The sequence below is a fragment of the Leptonychotes weddellii genome, chromosome 11 (genome assembly GCF_054177405.1).
Source record: "Leptonychotes weddellii isolate Sample4059 chromosome 11, ASM5417740v2, whole genome shotgun sequence".
Classification (NCBI taxonomy): Eukaryota; Metazoa; Chordata; class Mammalia; order Carnivora; family Phocidae; genus Leptonychotes; species Leptonychotes weddellii.
The window spans coordinates 84035275-84047986 of record NC_138379.1 but is presented as its reverse complement, the minus strand read 5'-3'; the positions used below and the strand labels follow the sequence as shown (position 1 = coordinate 84047986).

The following is a 12712-nucleotide window of genomic DNA, read 5'->3' as shown; positions in this document are numbered from 1 at the left end:
AGCCCTGCTCCTTTTCTGCCTCCAGTACTCAGTACATCTGCCAAACACAACATGTTAGCTGTCCATTTTATGCAATTGCTTGTTGTCTCACTTAACGGTAAGTCCTCTGGGGGGTGCGGAGTGTCTTATTCTCCCTTCCAGCCACAGCATTTAGCACAATATCAATATCAACAGACAAATATCAATAAACGTGTATTGAATGAATAAGGGAAGGAATAAATGAATGAATCCTTGATGGCTCTCCAAAAAATAGTGAAGCCACTACAGAAAAAGAAGATGAAGGAGGCCAGCGTAGCAAGGAGGTTGTTTAAAGCAAACAGAAAAAAAAAAAGAAGAAGAAAAGAAAACACAGGTTTCGTCTCAACATAAGGATGAACTTCAGAGAGGCCAAGGGCTACTAAAGATGAACTCTGCTTCATCAGGAGGTGACAGTGGTGAGGATAAAGACAGTCACCATTTGTCTCCTATTCGTGTCATGCAAACCACCCTGCAGCCGGGTGACCCAGGAACAATTCCCATCCTCAGCGGACAGGTGAGAAAACCGAGTCTCAAACGAGTTACGTAACTCGCCCCAACAGCAGAGCCGGGAAGTGGTAGAGACAGGCTTTAAAACCCAGGCTCACTGATTCTGGAACCTCGATGCACTGCAACAGAGAACATCTCTTCCCGAAAGGTTTGGCCTTTGCCAAGCTCCTGGGAGGTGAGCTTAAAATGTGCCTGATAAGAATGTCTTTCTTTACCTGGAGGCCTTGGGCCGCTCAGTATCACCTTGACCTCTGGCGGAGCTGGAGACTAGTGTGCGGGGCAGGCACCCCATGCCTGTGTGACTGACCCCCAACGAAAATGAGGCAGCGAGGCTCAGGCAGGCTTCCCTAGCCGGCTACACTCTGTGCCTATTGCCACCCACCCTTGCTGAGAGAAGTAAGCACCGTCTGGATCATTCCTTGGGCGAGAACAACTGGAAGCTCATCCCCGGAATTCTCTGGACGCTCACTGTGTGCCTTTCCCTGTCACTGACTGTCATTTGCATCCTTTAGCTGGAATGAACTATAACTGTGAGTGTAAGCGTTTTGCCGAGTTGAGTCCTGGTGAACTAGGACTCGAACCTGTGAGTGGCCGTGGGGACTCCTGCACAGCCATCCTCTTGACCATTGCTCCTGGACGCTCCTTCTCACCATCTGTTGCTGCAGAGCTCGGCCTGGGTCTCTGCGTGTTCCCCCTACCCCTGCCCCCCGTACCTCTTTGTTTCTACGTCTGCATTGTCCGGAGATGGTGCATGCTGCAGGCAGGAACCAGCCCCAGCCCTGTTCTTGCTCATAGAGAACCCAGCCCCAGGGCCGGAGCACTCCGCTCTGTCCCCCCCAAGGAGGGGAGGTCAGACGTGCTTCATCAGAGCGAAACAACCGCTCGGTGGAGGTTCCATAGAGACAGTCAAAGGGGGGGCGGGACGAGGAGTGAGGCAGAAGATCTTTACCTTTCTCTCAAACCCCAAAGTGCCAATTGTTAGATGTATCCCTGGGTTTGGATACTTTTGGTTTGAAGCAGTGACAGGATTTTCAAATGGCGGTGTCCTCATACACCCAGAGAGAGGCTGGGGAGGTAGATGTGGGTGGGAGAGAATATTCTCAGGACGGGGCCCTGCCTGGGAGGGAGGAGAAAAGAAGGGAGCTCAGCAGGCAGGCAGAGACTCGGGAGCCCAGGAAAACAACCAGTCAGGCTGCCTTTAAAGCTCACCTTTGGTTTTCTAGAACTTGCTGGGGAAGGCTTCCCTTCCTTCCTGCCAACTCCTATTTTCCACCTGGCACCAAAGGGCCTCACCTCAAAGTCACCACTATGAAAGCCAAGCAAGGATGCTAATTGCTGTATCTGACCTCCCTTCAGATAACAAGGGAATCGCTCTCCCTAATTAGCCCTGCCGCCGGTAGACCAGCAAAGCCAAATGTTTATTATGGGATGAATGCACTTACTGTAAATTTTGACATATGCTGTGGAAAGATGTTGGATAAATAAGACTTCAGAGGCATGGGTTGTTTAAATAATGAATACCCACTGCTGGGGGTGATAAGGGTGGAGGGGAGAGAGGCAAAAAAGAAGCAAGGGGTCCTAGAGCAGTGCTCAGAGCCCTGGAAAGACTGGGCTGGTCAGGAAAGGCAGAGGGAGGCTTTCTGGGGACGGGGTGGGCGCAGGGTGCGGGGGCAGGAGGCCAGGGGAAGGAAGAGAGGCAGGCTGGGCAGCCCCACCTCACCCCCTGGAATCTCAGCACCCCCGCTTTCCTGCAGCATCTCCCTCTTGTGCTCACCTGCTCACACCTATTCACAGTCCCTTGAAGGGGTCCCTGGCAAACAGTGACAATTGGTTGGTGACACCATGACAGAGAAGTGCTGCCCCTCCCCCATCGACTCTGCAGCCCTGCCCATGCGGCTGGACTTTGTACTTGCTGTTGGTGTCTCGCTTCCTCCCAGGGGTGAGTGTGTGGGAGCCTGACCCTGTGCCTGAGCTTCATGGGCTGGGCCAGCATACGCAGAGGACAGCATTCCACCCAACCAGGAATCCCAAGCCGCCATGTTTGGAAGCATTTTGGAGGGAGCACGGGGATGGCACGGCTTCCCGTGAATCCCTGAGGACGTGGTAGAGCAGACCACACACTGAAAGAAGGGTAGCCACTTCTCAAACAGGAAAGACCGCCCCCTCCGTCCCCACGGGGCTCAGGCCCAGAGGGCTGGTCCACAAGGAGGGGTCACAGTGATTGCTAATGCTGCATCTCTCAGTTCATTGGGTCCCCACCGAGCCAGGAGAGAAACAGCCTCTCGCCACAGTGCGGCTTTGCTGGGCAAGCATGTGTAGATATCGGGCAGAGAGGGGGGCTCTCAGGGGCTGCATAGACAGCCCCACAGACACCAACCGTGCTTGCCTCAGACACATGGTCAGCCCCGGACCCCTGACTTGTCCAGTCTACTCCACAGCCCCTGGGCCTCTGCCCGTAGGGGCCTCACTGCCCTCACTTCTGCTCGGCCCTCTCTCTTACTGCCCACTAAACGACTCTCGGTGTGGGTCTTACCCATGAACCTGGAGGGGCTCGCGCCGCACCGAACGGGTCTGCTTTTCCGCCATGGTGGGCACTGGGGAGCCATGGAAGGTGTGTGAATAAGGACGGACCCATCAGATCAGTCCAGAGACATATAGCAGGAGCAGTGAGGCAGGTGAGCCCAAGACGGTGACCCTGGGGACCCAGCGGCCCGTTAGGGAACTGCCACAATTGTGTGGCCCTGGCCTGTGCATCGGTCAGAACAGACCCGGTCAGGCTTAGGTGGTAACCAAGCCCAAATCGCCAGTGTGCCCCCAAACAACAGACGTTTCTCTCCTGGGGGTCGGCAGAGGCCTCTGCTTCACTTGGTCACTCAGGGACGCGGGCTTTGGAATTTCTTGTGGCGGGGAGACAACTGGAGGGCCACTCACTGGCTCTTCCATGCATCAGCTTCGGAATGACGCATGAGCCACTGATGGCTCATCCAGCAGATGGAGCCCCGGGGGGGGGCTGTGGGCCGGGCGACACACAGGCCAGGACCTGCGGAGGAATCTGGGGGGAGCAGCACCATTTGTGCCTCAGATCGCGTCGCAGGGGATGGCAGACATGAATGTTCCCGGTCATGCTTCCAGCCCTGCCTTCCTCCCGTCCACACACCTGCACAAGCACAGAATCAGGCACCCCCAGGGCATCAGACCTAGACAGCCCCTCAGCTTACAGATGGGGAAACTGAGGCCAAGAGGGCTTGCGTGCGGTTGGCTCAGGTTGCCCGGGCAGCCCCCCGCAAGGCTGCTCTGCCAAGCCGTGTTCCAGAGCATCAGGGGCCTCCTGGGCCACCCCCTGGGTTCTCCTGGTTTGTGCACTGGCTCTTCGTCCCTTGTCATTTTTATTTCAGTGTCCTCCTCCCCTCGTTCTGAGGAACGTCCAAATGTCATTCTTTCTTTAGTTTTTCACCTCCACGGAGCCCTCCTTTTCTTCCTCTCCCCCCTTGGGCAGGCTCTTTCGCTGTGAAGGGCTCTTTTTTTCTCCCCCCACAGAGCACGTTGACCTTTTCCTCTTCTCCGTAGGACAAAGCCTGGCCTGGCGTGCTCCTAACAGGAATTGGCTCTGGAGGTTCCGGTAATTGCTGGGTCCCTATTATGGAGTCTGTGAAGCCCGTCTTGGCCAGGGTGGCCCCCTCCCTTTTACCCACTCACTTGCTGGAATCGGGCTGCAGATGGGCTGCTAACGAGGTGACCAATTAACAAACGCTAAATAACCCCAAAGGGTATTTTTCTCCCTGGCCCGATTTCCAGGCCCCTTTGTTCCTCCTTGGGAATCCGTCCTCTGTGACAAGACCACAATGGGACTGTTCCCAAGCCTGACCCTGTGAGAAGCTGACCCACTCAAGCCATGGTCACAAGACTGACTCCTTTGCTTTGGGGGGCATGGGAGCAAGGAAGGTTCCTGCCTCTCAGGAATAATAATACAACCACCCTCACATTATTGACCACTTACTACGAGTTATATAATTCTCATGCAACCTTTCATTTGCTCATTTATTCAAACACACATGAACTGATGTGCCAGATGTTTTACTGGGCAGTCCTGACCTCAGACCCGGCCCAAAGGGGCCTGTAGGTTAAGGCCCCATGCTTTGGAGCATCTTCCTGTGAATTTTCTAAGTCTTTCTCTGATGCCTGGTCTGCTGGCAGTGCAGACCTGGCAGGCAACCCTGAGCCCCGTGTGAGTCCTGCCCCTGTTTCTCCCCTTCAGGGCATCCCCTGACCCTCCCCGTTACCTCCCCCCACTCCCAGACACAGACATACATGGGGTAGACCAGAACCCCTGAGGCCATTCACACCTATGGACTCTCTTCCAAGAGTATTGACTGGTGAGCATGACATCGCTCCTTCCAGCTGAAGGTTTTTTCTTTCATGGAGTCCTTGAGATCAGCCCACCAGAATGGTGCTGACTCTCTGACTTTGTGTGACTTCAGTTGATCACAGAGACAGAGACCTCACAAAAACAAAACTTTGCCTAGGACTCAACACCTGCTAGGAATGGCACTCACATGAGAGACATGGTGGTGAGCAAAACAGACACCATCCTCATCCCCACAGCAGCTGTAGTCACAAATAGGTACCAAACGGGATCAGAATGAAGAACAGGTGGGATCTGAACCTCCCCAAAAGGAGCCTGATCCATTGTATGACATAGGTGCTATTACCAGCTCCATTTTACAAATGAGAAACTGAGGCACAAAGATGCTGGCTGCCCGCCTCATGGGGCCCTCTTAGCAGAACCAGAAACAGACTGAGGAACATGCTCACCTGGGATCCCATTAAGTGTACGATTTCTCCCATCTGCTTGGGCTGAAGGAGGAATGCTCTGGCCTGGAAGCAGGAAAATGGTAGTTGTGAGGACAATTTTAGTAGCTAGTGAGAGAAAATCTAGCACAATCTGACTCAAGTACAAAAAAAAAAAAAAAGGAGAGGGGGGAATTAATTGGCTCTTAAGATGTCCAGGAGTGTTTATCTTCAGGCATGGCTGGATCCAAGATCACAGGATTCAGTTTCTCCCTTCTCTTCACCCTCTTTTTCTTATTTAATTGAAGTATAACTTAACATACGGTAAAATGTACAGATCTTAGGTGTACATTTCAGAAATTTCTACACACAAAACCATCTGATCAAGATATAAAATTTCCAGCACCCCATAAGTCTCTCTTTTGCCCCACTGTAATCAATAACCCCTACAGGGTAGTCACTGTGCTTTTATCACCAAAGATTAATCTTTCTTATCTTTTTATTATTATTATTACCGAGATATAATTGACACATAACATTATATTAGTTTCAGGTGTGCAATACAATGATTCTCTATTTGTATATATTGCAAAATGATCACTACAATAAGCCTAGTTAAAATCCATACATACATAGTTACAATTTTTTTCTTGTTGTGATAAAAACTTTAAAAATGTACTCTTTTAACAGCTTTCAAAGATGCCATACAGTATTCTTAACTATAGTCTCCATGCTGTACATTTCATCCCCATGACTTATTTATTTTATAACTGGGAGCTTGTACATTTTGACCCCTTTCACTCATTTTGCCTACCCCCCCACCTGCCTCTGCCCCTGGCAATCAATAATCTGTTCTCTGTATCTATGAGTTTGGTGTTTTGAGGGGGTTTTTGTTTGTTTTGTTTTGTTTTGCTTTGTTTTGTTTTGTTTTGCTTTGTTTTGTTTTGTTTTTAGATCCCGCATGTAAGTGATAGCATAAGTTATTTGTCTTTCTCTGTCTTATTTCACTTAGCAGAATGCCCTCCGGGTCTCTCCATGTTGTTGCAAATGGCAAGATTTCATCCTTGTTTATGGCCGAACAATATTCCATTATGTGTGTGTGTGTGTGTGTGTGTGTGTGTGTGTGTAACTACATATATAATACTACATATAGAATACCATATATATCATAATATATAGCCACATATGTATTTGAGATGCACACACACACACAATACCATAAAACCTTGTATATATCACATTTTCTTTATCAGTTCATGCATTGATGGACACTTGGGTTGTTTCCATATCTCGGCTATTGTGAATAATGCTGCAATGAACATATATTTTCTCAAGTTAGTGTTTTTGTTTTCTTAAGATAAATATTCAGAAGTGGAATTGCTGGATCACGTGGTAGTTCTATTCTTGCCTTTTTTTTTTTTTTTTTTGAGGAACCTCCATACTATTTTCCATAGTGGCTGCAACAATTTATATTCCCACCAACAGTGCACAAGGGTTCCCTTTTCATTTTTCTTTCTTTTCTTTTTTTAGGTTTTATTTATTTGCCAGAGAGAGAGAGCGCGCACAAGCAGGGGGAGCAGCAGAGGCAGAGGGAGAAGCAGGCTCCCCGATGAGCAGGGAGTGTGGGACTCGATCCCAGGACTCTGGGATCATGACCTGAGCCGAAGGCAACCGCTCAGCCGACTGAGCCACCCAGGCATCCCGAGGGTTCCCTTTTCTCCACATCCTCATCAACAGGTTTTCTCTTGTCTTCTCGATACCTTTCTGACAGGTGTGAGCTGATACCCACTGCTGTTGTGATTTGCATTCCTCTGGTGATGAGTGACGTTGAGCATCTCTTCATGGGCCTGTTGGCCACCTGGATGTCTTCTGTGGGGAAATGTCTATTCAGATCTTCTGCCTATTTTTCAATCAGATTGTTTGTTTCTTTGCTATTGAATTTAGTCTTTCCTCTCTTGGTCTCATACAAATTGCATTATGTGTGGGTATTCTCACGTGGCTGATTGTGCTCAGTCAAGATTATGTTTATGAAATGTATACTTCTTATTGTGTGTAACAGGAGTTTGTTTCTTTTAATTGCTGTGCATTATTCTGTTATATGAATATACCACATATTATTGCTGATAAACACACATAGATTGTTTCCAATTTTGGCTACTATGAATAAAGGTTCTGTGAGCATGTTTGTACACATCTTTGATGGACAAATCACTCATTTCTGTTGGGTAAATATACTCAGGAGCAGAGTTGCAAAAAAAAAATAGAGAACGTGTATGTTTAGTTTTAACAGATACTTCAAAATAGTTTTCTGGAGCAGTTATCCCAATTTATACCCCCATTAGCATCTTTAATTGGATTGTCTGTTGTTTGCCCACTGATTTGTGGGAGTTCTTTATATAGTCTGAAAACTGCAGTCTTTTTTTCTGATATGTGAGTGGCAAATATCTTGTCCCAGTCTTTGGCTTATTCTCTCTCTCAATCATGTCTTTTGATGAATAGAAGTTCTCAATTTTAATAAAGTCCAACTTAACATTTATTTTACGTTTAGTTTTGTGTGTTGGTGTGCATATCTTGTAGAAGAAAACTCTATCTCAAAGGCGTGAATGTATTTTCCTTTGTTTTAGTCTAGAAACTTGATTGTTCTAGCTTGCATATTTAGATCTATGATCCTTCATGCATTAATTTTTTGTAAATGGTATGGAGAGTTCAAGATTCATTTTTTTCCACATAAATACCTAATTGACCCAGCACCATTTATTAAAAAGTACATCCCCCACACCCCAAATTGTAGTGAAGCATTTGCTTTAAACGGATGATTGCATACATGTTTTCACTATCCTGTACTCCTTACTAGCGGCAGCTGTGGTCACTCCCTGTGGTGTTCGGACAGTCGAGTGTGGCCCAGTCTTACCTGTAATTAATTCAACAGCCCCAGGTGAAAGGAATGCTTTTCTCACATCAGTAGTCCCAGCATTGCACTTGCCTTTCCACACTCAGCCTTAGATCAATCACTACAGTCAAAGGTTGATTGGCCAACATTTGGTCCTATGTCCACCTCTGAGAGTAGGGCAAAGGGCGCAGAAAGGAGCCACCCAGTCCTGCCAGTTGGGGGAAGAAAGGCATGGCTCCTCAAAAGGAACTTGGGAGTCTCTCACCAAAAGAAAGAGAGATGTTTGCTGTGGCAAACAAAAACAACTTAGACTCTATGGCCTCAGAGGGCCCCTGGATCTTTCCAACGATCGTTCTCCTTTCCTAAGTTAATTATGGGGCATTCCTGGGCACCAGGCTCTCTGCGAGGCCCTGTAAGCAGTACAGAGATGTTTTAAGGTTTTGTACACAGCCCACCTCTGAGGATAGGTAAGATTAAGGAGGCCTAAAGAGTGATCCAGCATTACTGGGTCCCCCGGGTTATCCTGGACCCCCTGAGCTGCGCTGGGCACCTTCGTGTTGCCACTATCAGGCTGCCCGGGGAAGGCAGGGCTGGAGAGTTGCATGTCACGCCTCATTTCACCAGGTGTGATTTCCAACGAGACATCGCTCCACTGGGGCCTAATGACACGGGGAGAGTCGGGCAGGGAGGCTGTGATTTCCAATACGCACCAGCCCGTCATTACTAGCAGGAAATGGATTTTTGCTGGGTAATCAAAGTCAAATCCCTCACTCTCCCCACCCATGAGTAGCCCCGGCACCAGCCCCCATTGAACACAAGGTGCCCTCCTGGCACTCTGCTCCCCGAGTCCTCAGCGAACCGGAGCTGAGCCCGGCTTCCCGCCATACCCCCTCCCGAGGAGACGAGGAGACGCAACGCCATCCTCCCCTGGGACATCTGGATTCCGAGTCCGGAAGGGGGGGGTGTGTGGGGAAGGACAGAGGAGTAGGAGGGGCGAGGTCACGGGAGGGAGGTCTTCACCTGGTGGGGAGTGCAGGAGAAATAAAGCAACAATGTCAGAGGTTTAATCAACCTTTGAAGACTTCACAGTGTTTGGACAGAAGTGTGTGAATAATATTCATTTAGATTGGCACCTGTGCACACCACTGAAAGGAAAATAGCATTTTGTCGCGGTTGTGATGAGGAGCAAGCATCTGGAGAGACAGGCTGCACATCTCCCGGAAGCTGTGAAGATGGGTTTTTTTCCCCTTTTGTTTCTGTCTCAGTGTGACCCTGTGACTCCTCGAAAATCCAGTGGCTCCGAGTCAATGCCTGACATTCCTTCTTCTGCTTCTCCAGACAGAGAAGGAAGAAGGAAGGAGCTGACAAGGGCATTCAGGCAGGATGTGGGAGGCCCGGCTTCTGCTTCTGGCCCCCCCCGCCAGCCACCCATGTGGCCCTGGGCCAGTGCGATGGGGACCCTGGCCTCAGCCTCCCTGCGTGCGACGTGCAGAGAAGCCATCCAGACTAACATACTTCCCAGTTTGGGGTGAGGGTCACAGCAGGGGAGGCGACCCCGAGCGTGCAGAGGGGGTTCTTGGAGGGTGACGCCATTCCCCTGCTGCACTGTTAACCAACAAGGGTCACGTGGAGCCGCATCGGGGACCTGAGTGCCTTTGGTGAGCCCTCCCACTCCTCCCGCTCCTACCACCCAGCGTGAGAGCCACTTCAGCGACTTCTCTGATCCCTCATCCTTGCTCCCCTCCCACCCGGGACCCCCGGATCTCTACCCCCCAGCCACGGCTTGTGTGAAAGCTGGGACTTGTCGGCCTTTGTTCCGGGCTCCTGGCCAACCTCCCCAGGCAGAGTGGGGCCTGACCATTGGCCCATGCCTCTGCTGTCCCAGACCCTCTGAATCCTGTCCCCACGGACACCCCAACTTCTGCAGATCAGAGGCCTCCTTCCTCCTGTTTGGAGACTGCTATCCACAGGCTGCGTTGACAAGAGCTCCTGGAGGTGAGTACTCCCAGAGCTGCCGCCTCCCCCAGCACCTCCTACCTCTCTCCCTTCCCTCCGCACTCTCCCCTCCCGTTCTCTCCCCACCCCCATCCCCTCACCCCTGCACCCCCCCCCCGCACCCCCGCCTCTAGCCACCAGCCTTCTCTTCCTGCTTTTTCTCCCCTACCCACTCGTCCTCCCATCAGGGCCCTTCCCTCCTCCCTTCTTCCCACCCAACTCTGTTCTTGTCTGTCTTCCGAGACAACTACCCCCAGGGAAGGCACAGGGCTCCTCCTCTTCGGCAGCCTCCCCCCGCAATTCCAGCAGGTAGGGCTTCTAAACCCTTGCCACCAAATACCTCCCAAACACACCTGCTACACCATGCACAGGCTCCCCTACCTGCTGGGAGGTCACAACATTGGTTTAGGGGGACGTGTCCATGCAGAGCACAAAGGAGCCCACCACACTAGTCGTACAGGATGGAGCTGTAACCAGCCCTGCTTTTCTCCTATAGGCAGCAAAGTGGAGTCTGAAATTTAGGGTAGAAGAGCGCTTAGAAATCCATCGTGTTCCTAGTCAATACCAACAATACAGCTTGTTTGCTATTCAAAATAATATATGATTAAATATTAGTATCCTTCTAATATTGGATATTAGATATTTTCAATATTATAGTCTCTATAATATAGTATCTCCATATAGGAGAGTATAGATAGACCTATAATGTAGTATAATATTAACTAATATCTAATATTAGATATTAACATCTATCTAGAGAAAAAACTAAACTGGAAAAGCCAGAAAAACACTAAACAAAAAGAATAGAAGGGAAGAACTTCTCTACAAGATACAAAACATTTTAAAGCGATCAGGATTAAAATAGCCCATTATTGGCATGGGAAGGGAGAGACTGTACAGTGGAAAAGAAGAGAGACCAGAAATAGGCCTAAATACAAAAAATGATTTAGCCTCTGACAGAGGTGGCATTTCAGATCGATGGATGGAAAGAAGATTTGACAAATGTTGGAGTTACCAATGAACCCTGGGCGGTTCAATATGGTACCCACTGGCCACGGAGATGGTTGCTGTGCACTTGAAATGTGGCTAGTCCAAACTATATGCTGGATTTTGAACACTAGGTATGAGAAAAGAAATGTAAAATAACTCATTTATAATTTTTATATGGGTTATATGGTGACATTATGCTTTGGATATGTGGTGCGATAAATAATATGTGTTATTATAATTTCTTCCACCTGTTTTACTTCTTTCTCTGTGGCTAACAACATTTTAAATTACATATGTGGCTTACTTTATGTATCTATCGGGCAGCAGTATTCTAACCGTTTGTGAAAATTAAAATTGAATCCCTATCTCACACTTGATACCAAAAATAAAATCCAAATAGATCAATATTTTAATGTAAAATATACCTGGAAGAAAATAGGCATAATTTATCGTACGATTTTATTTTATGATGTCGGAGCAGGGAAGGCCTTTGAAAACATGACTGAACTCAAAGCCATCTTTTAAAAAGATTGATAAATTTGATGTCATAAAAAATAAAATTATACACAAAAAACCTCTAATAAAGTCAAAAGACAATTAACAAGTTTAACAGGGAAAATATTTGTAACATACAATAGCAAAAAGTTTATGTAAGAAAAGCTCTTACAAATCAGTTTTTCAAACAAAGATGGAAAACCTACACTATTGGCAAAGTATATGAATACGATGTTCAAAGGGAAAAAATTAGAAATCATCAGTGCACATATAAAAAATGTTCAACTTCACGAACAAAGGCATGAAAACTTCAAAGCTGTTCGGAAGATCATGAGGGTGGTAAGAAACTAGCCCTCTCATTGGTGGGATATAAATTCGGGCCATCTCTTTATAGGCCAACTTTGGCAATAACCATCAAAATTTTAAATTCATATTTCCTTTGACCCAAGAAGTCTAATTCTAGGAATTTAACCTAAACATACACTCGTGGAAGAAGGCATAAATATGTGTGCGAGAATGCTCTTTGCATTATTGCAATAGCAAAAGCCAGCCAACCAACCAACCTAGGAATAACTTAAACATTCATCAGTAGGGACTGGGGAAGTAAATTCTGATACAGGCACGCCATGGAACACTAGGCAGCCATAAAAAGAACGAGGTTAGGCTTATGTCTATTAATATGGAAATATTTCCAGTCTTTATTAGTAAATGACAAATGCAAGTTACAAAAAAATTATGTATCTGTAGTTTTCAAAGATATAATTGTATATGTTGTGATCACATAAAACATTTCTGGAAGGACCTATATATAACTTACTTAATGTAGTTACCTCTCAGAGATGGGAAGAACTCAAGAGTAAGGAAGGAAATTGCTTAATTTCTGTTTTTATCCTTTTATGCTGCTTGAACTCTTTTGTTCATCTACTACTTAAAATTTTCAAAATATAGGTTTAAAAATTGTCTAGTAGAACCCTCCATTTTATTTATTTTTGGAAGATTATTTATTCGAGAGAGCGTGGGGGGAGGGGC

At 47.7% G+C, this 12712-nt stretch overlaps 1 long non-coding RNA gene across 5 annotated transcripts in view; it reads right to left on the bottom strand.

Annotated features, from left to right (window-relative positions):
* LOC145716308 (uncharacterized) overlaps positions 1-12712 on the bottom strand; it is a 129065-nt gene that overhangs the window by 56084 nt on the left and 60269 nt on the right. For all 5 annotated transcript variants that reach the window (XR_014138919.1, XR_014138917.1, XR_014138918.1 and 2 more), the window contains exon 2: positions 5338-5400. This is a non-coding gene — a long non-coding RNA (uncharacterized LOC145716308). The remainder of the gene's footprint in view (positions 1-5337; positions 5401-12712) is intronic.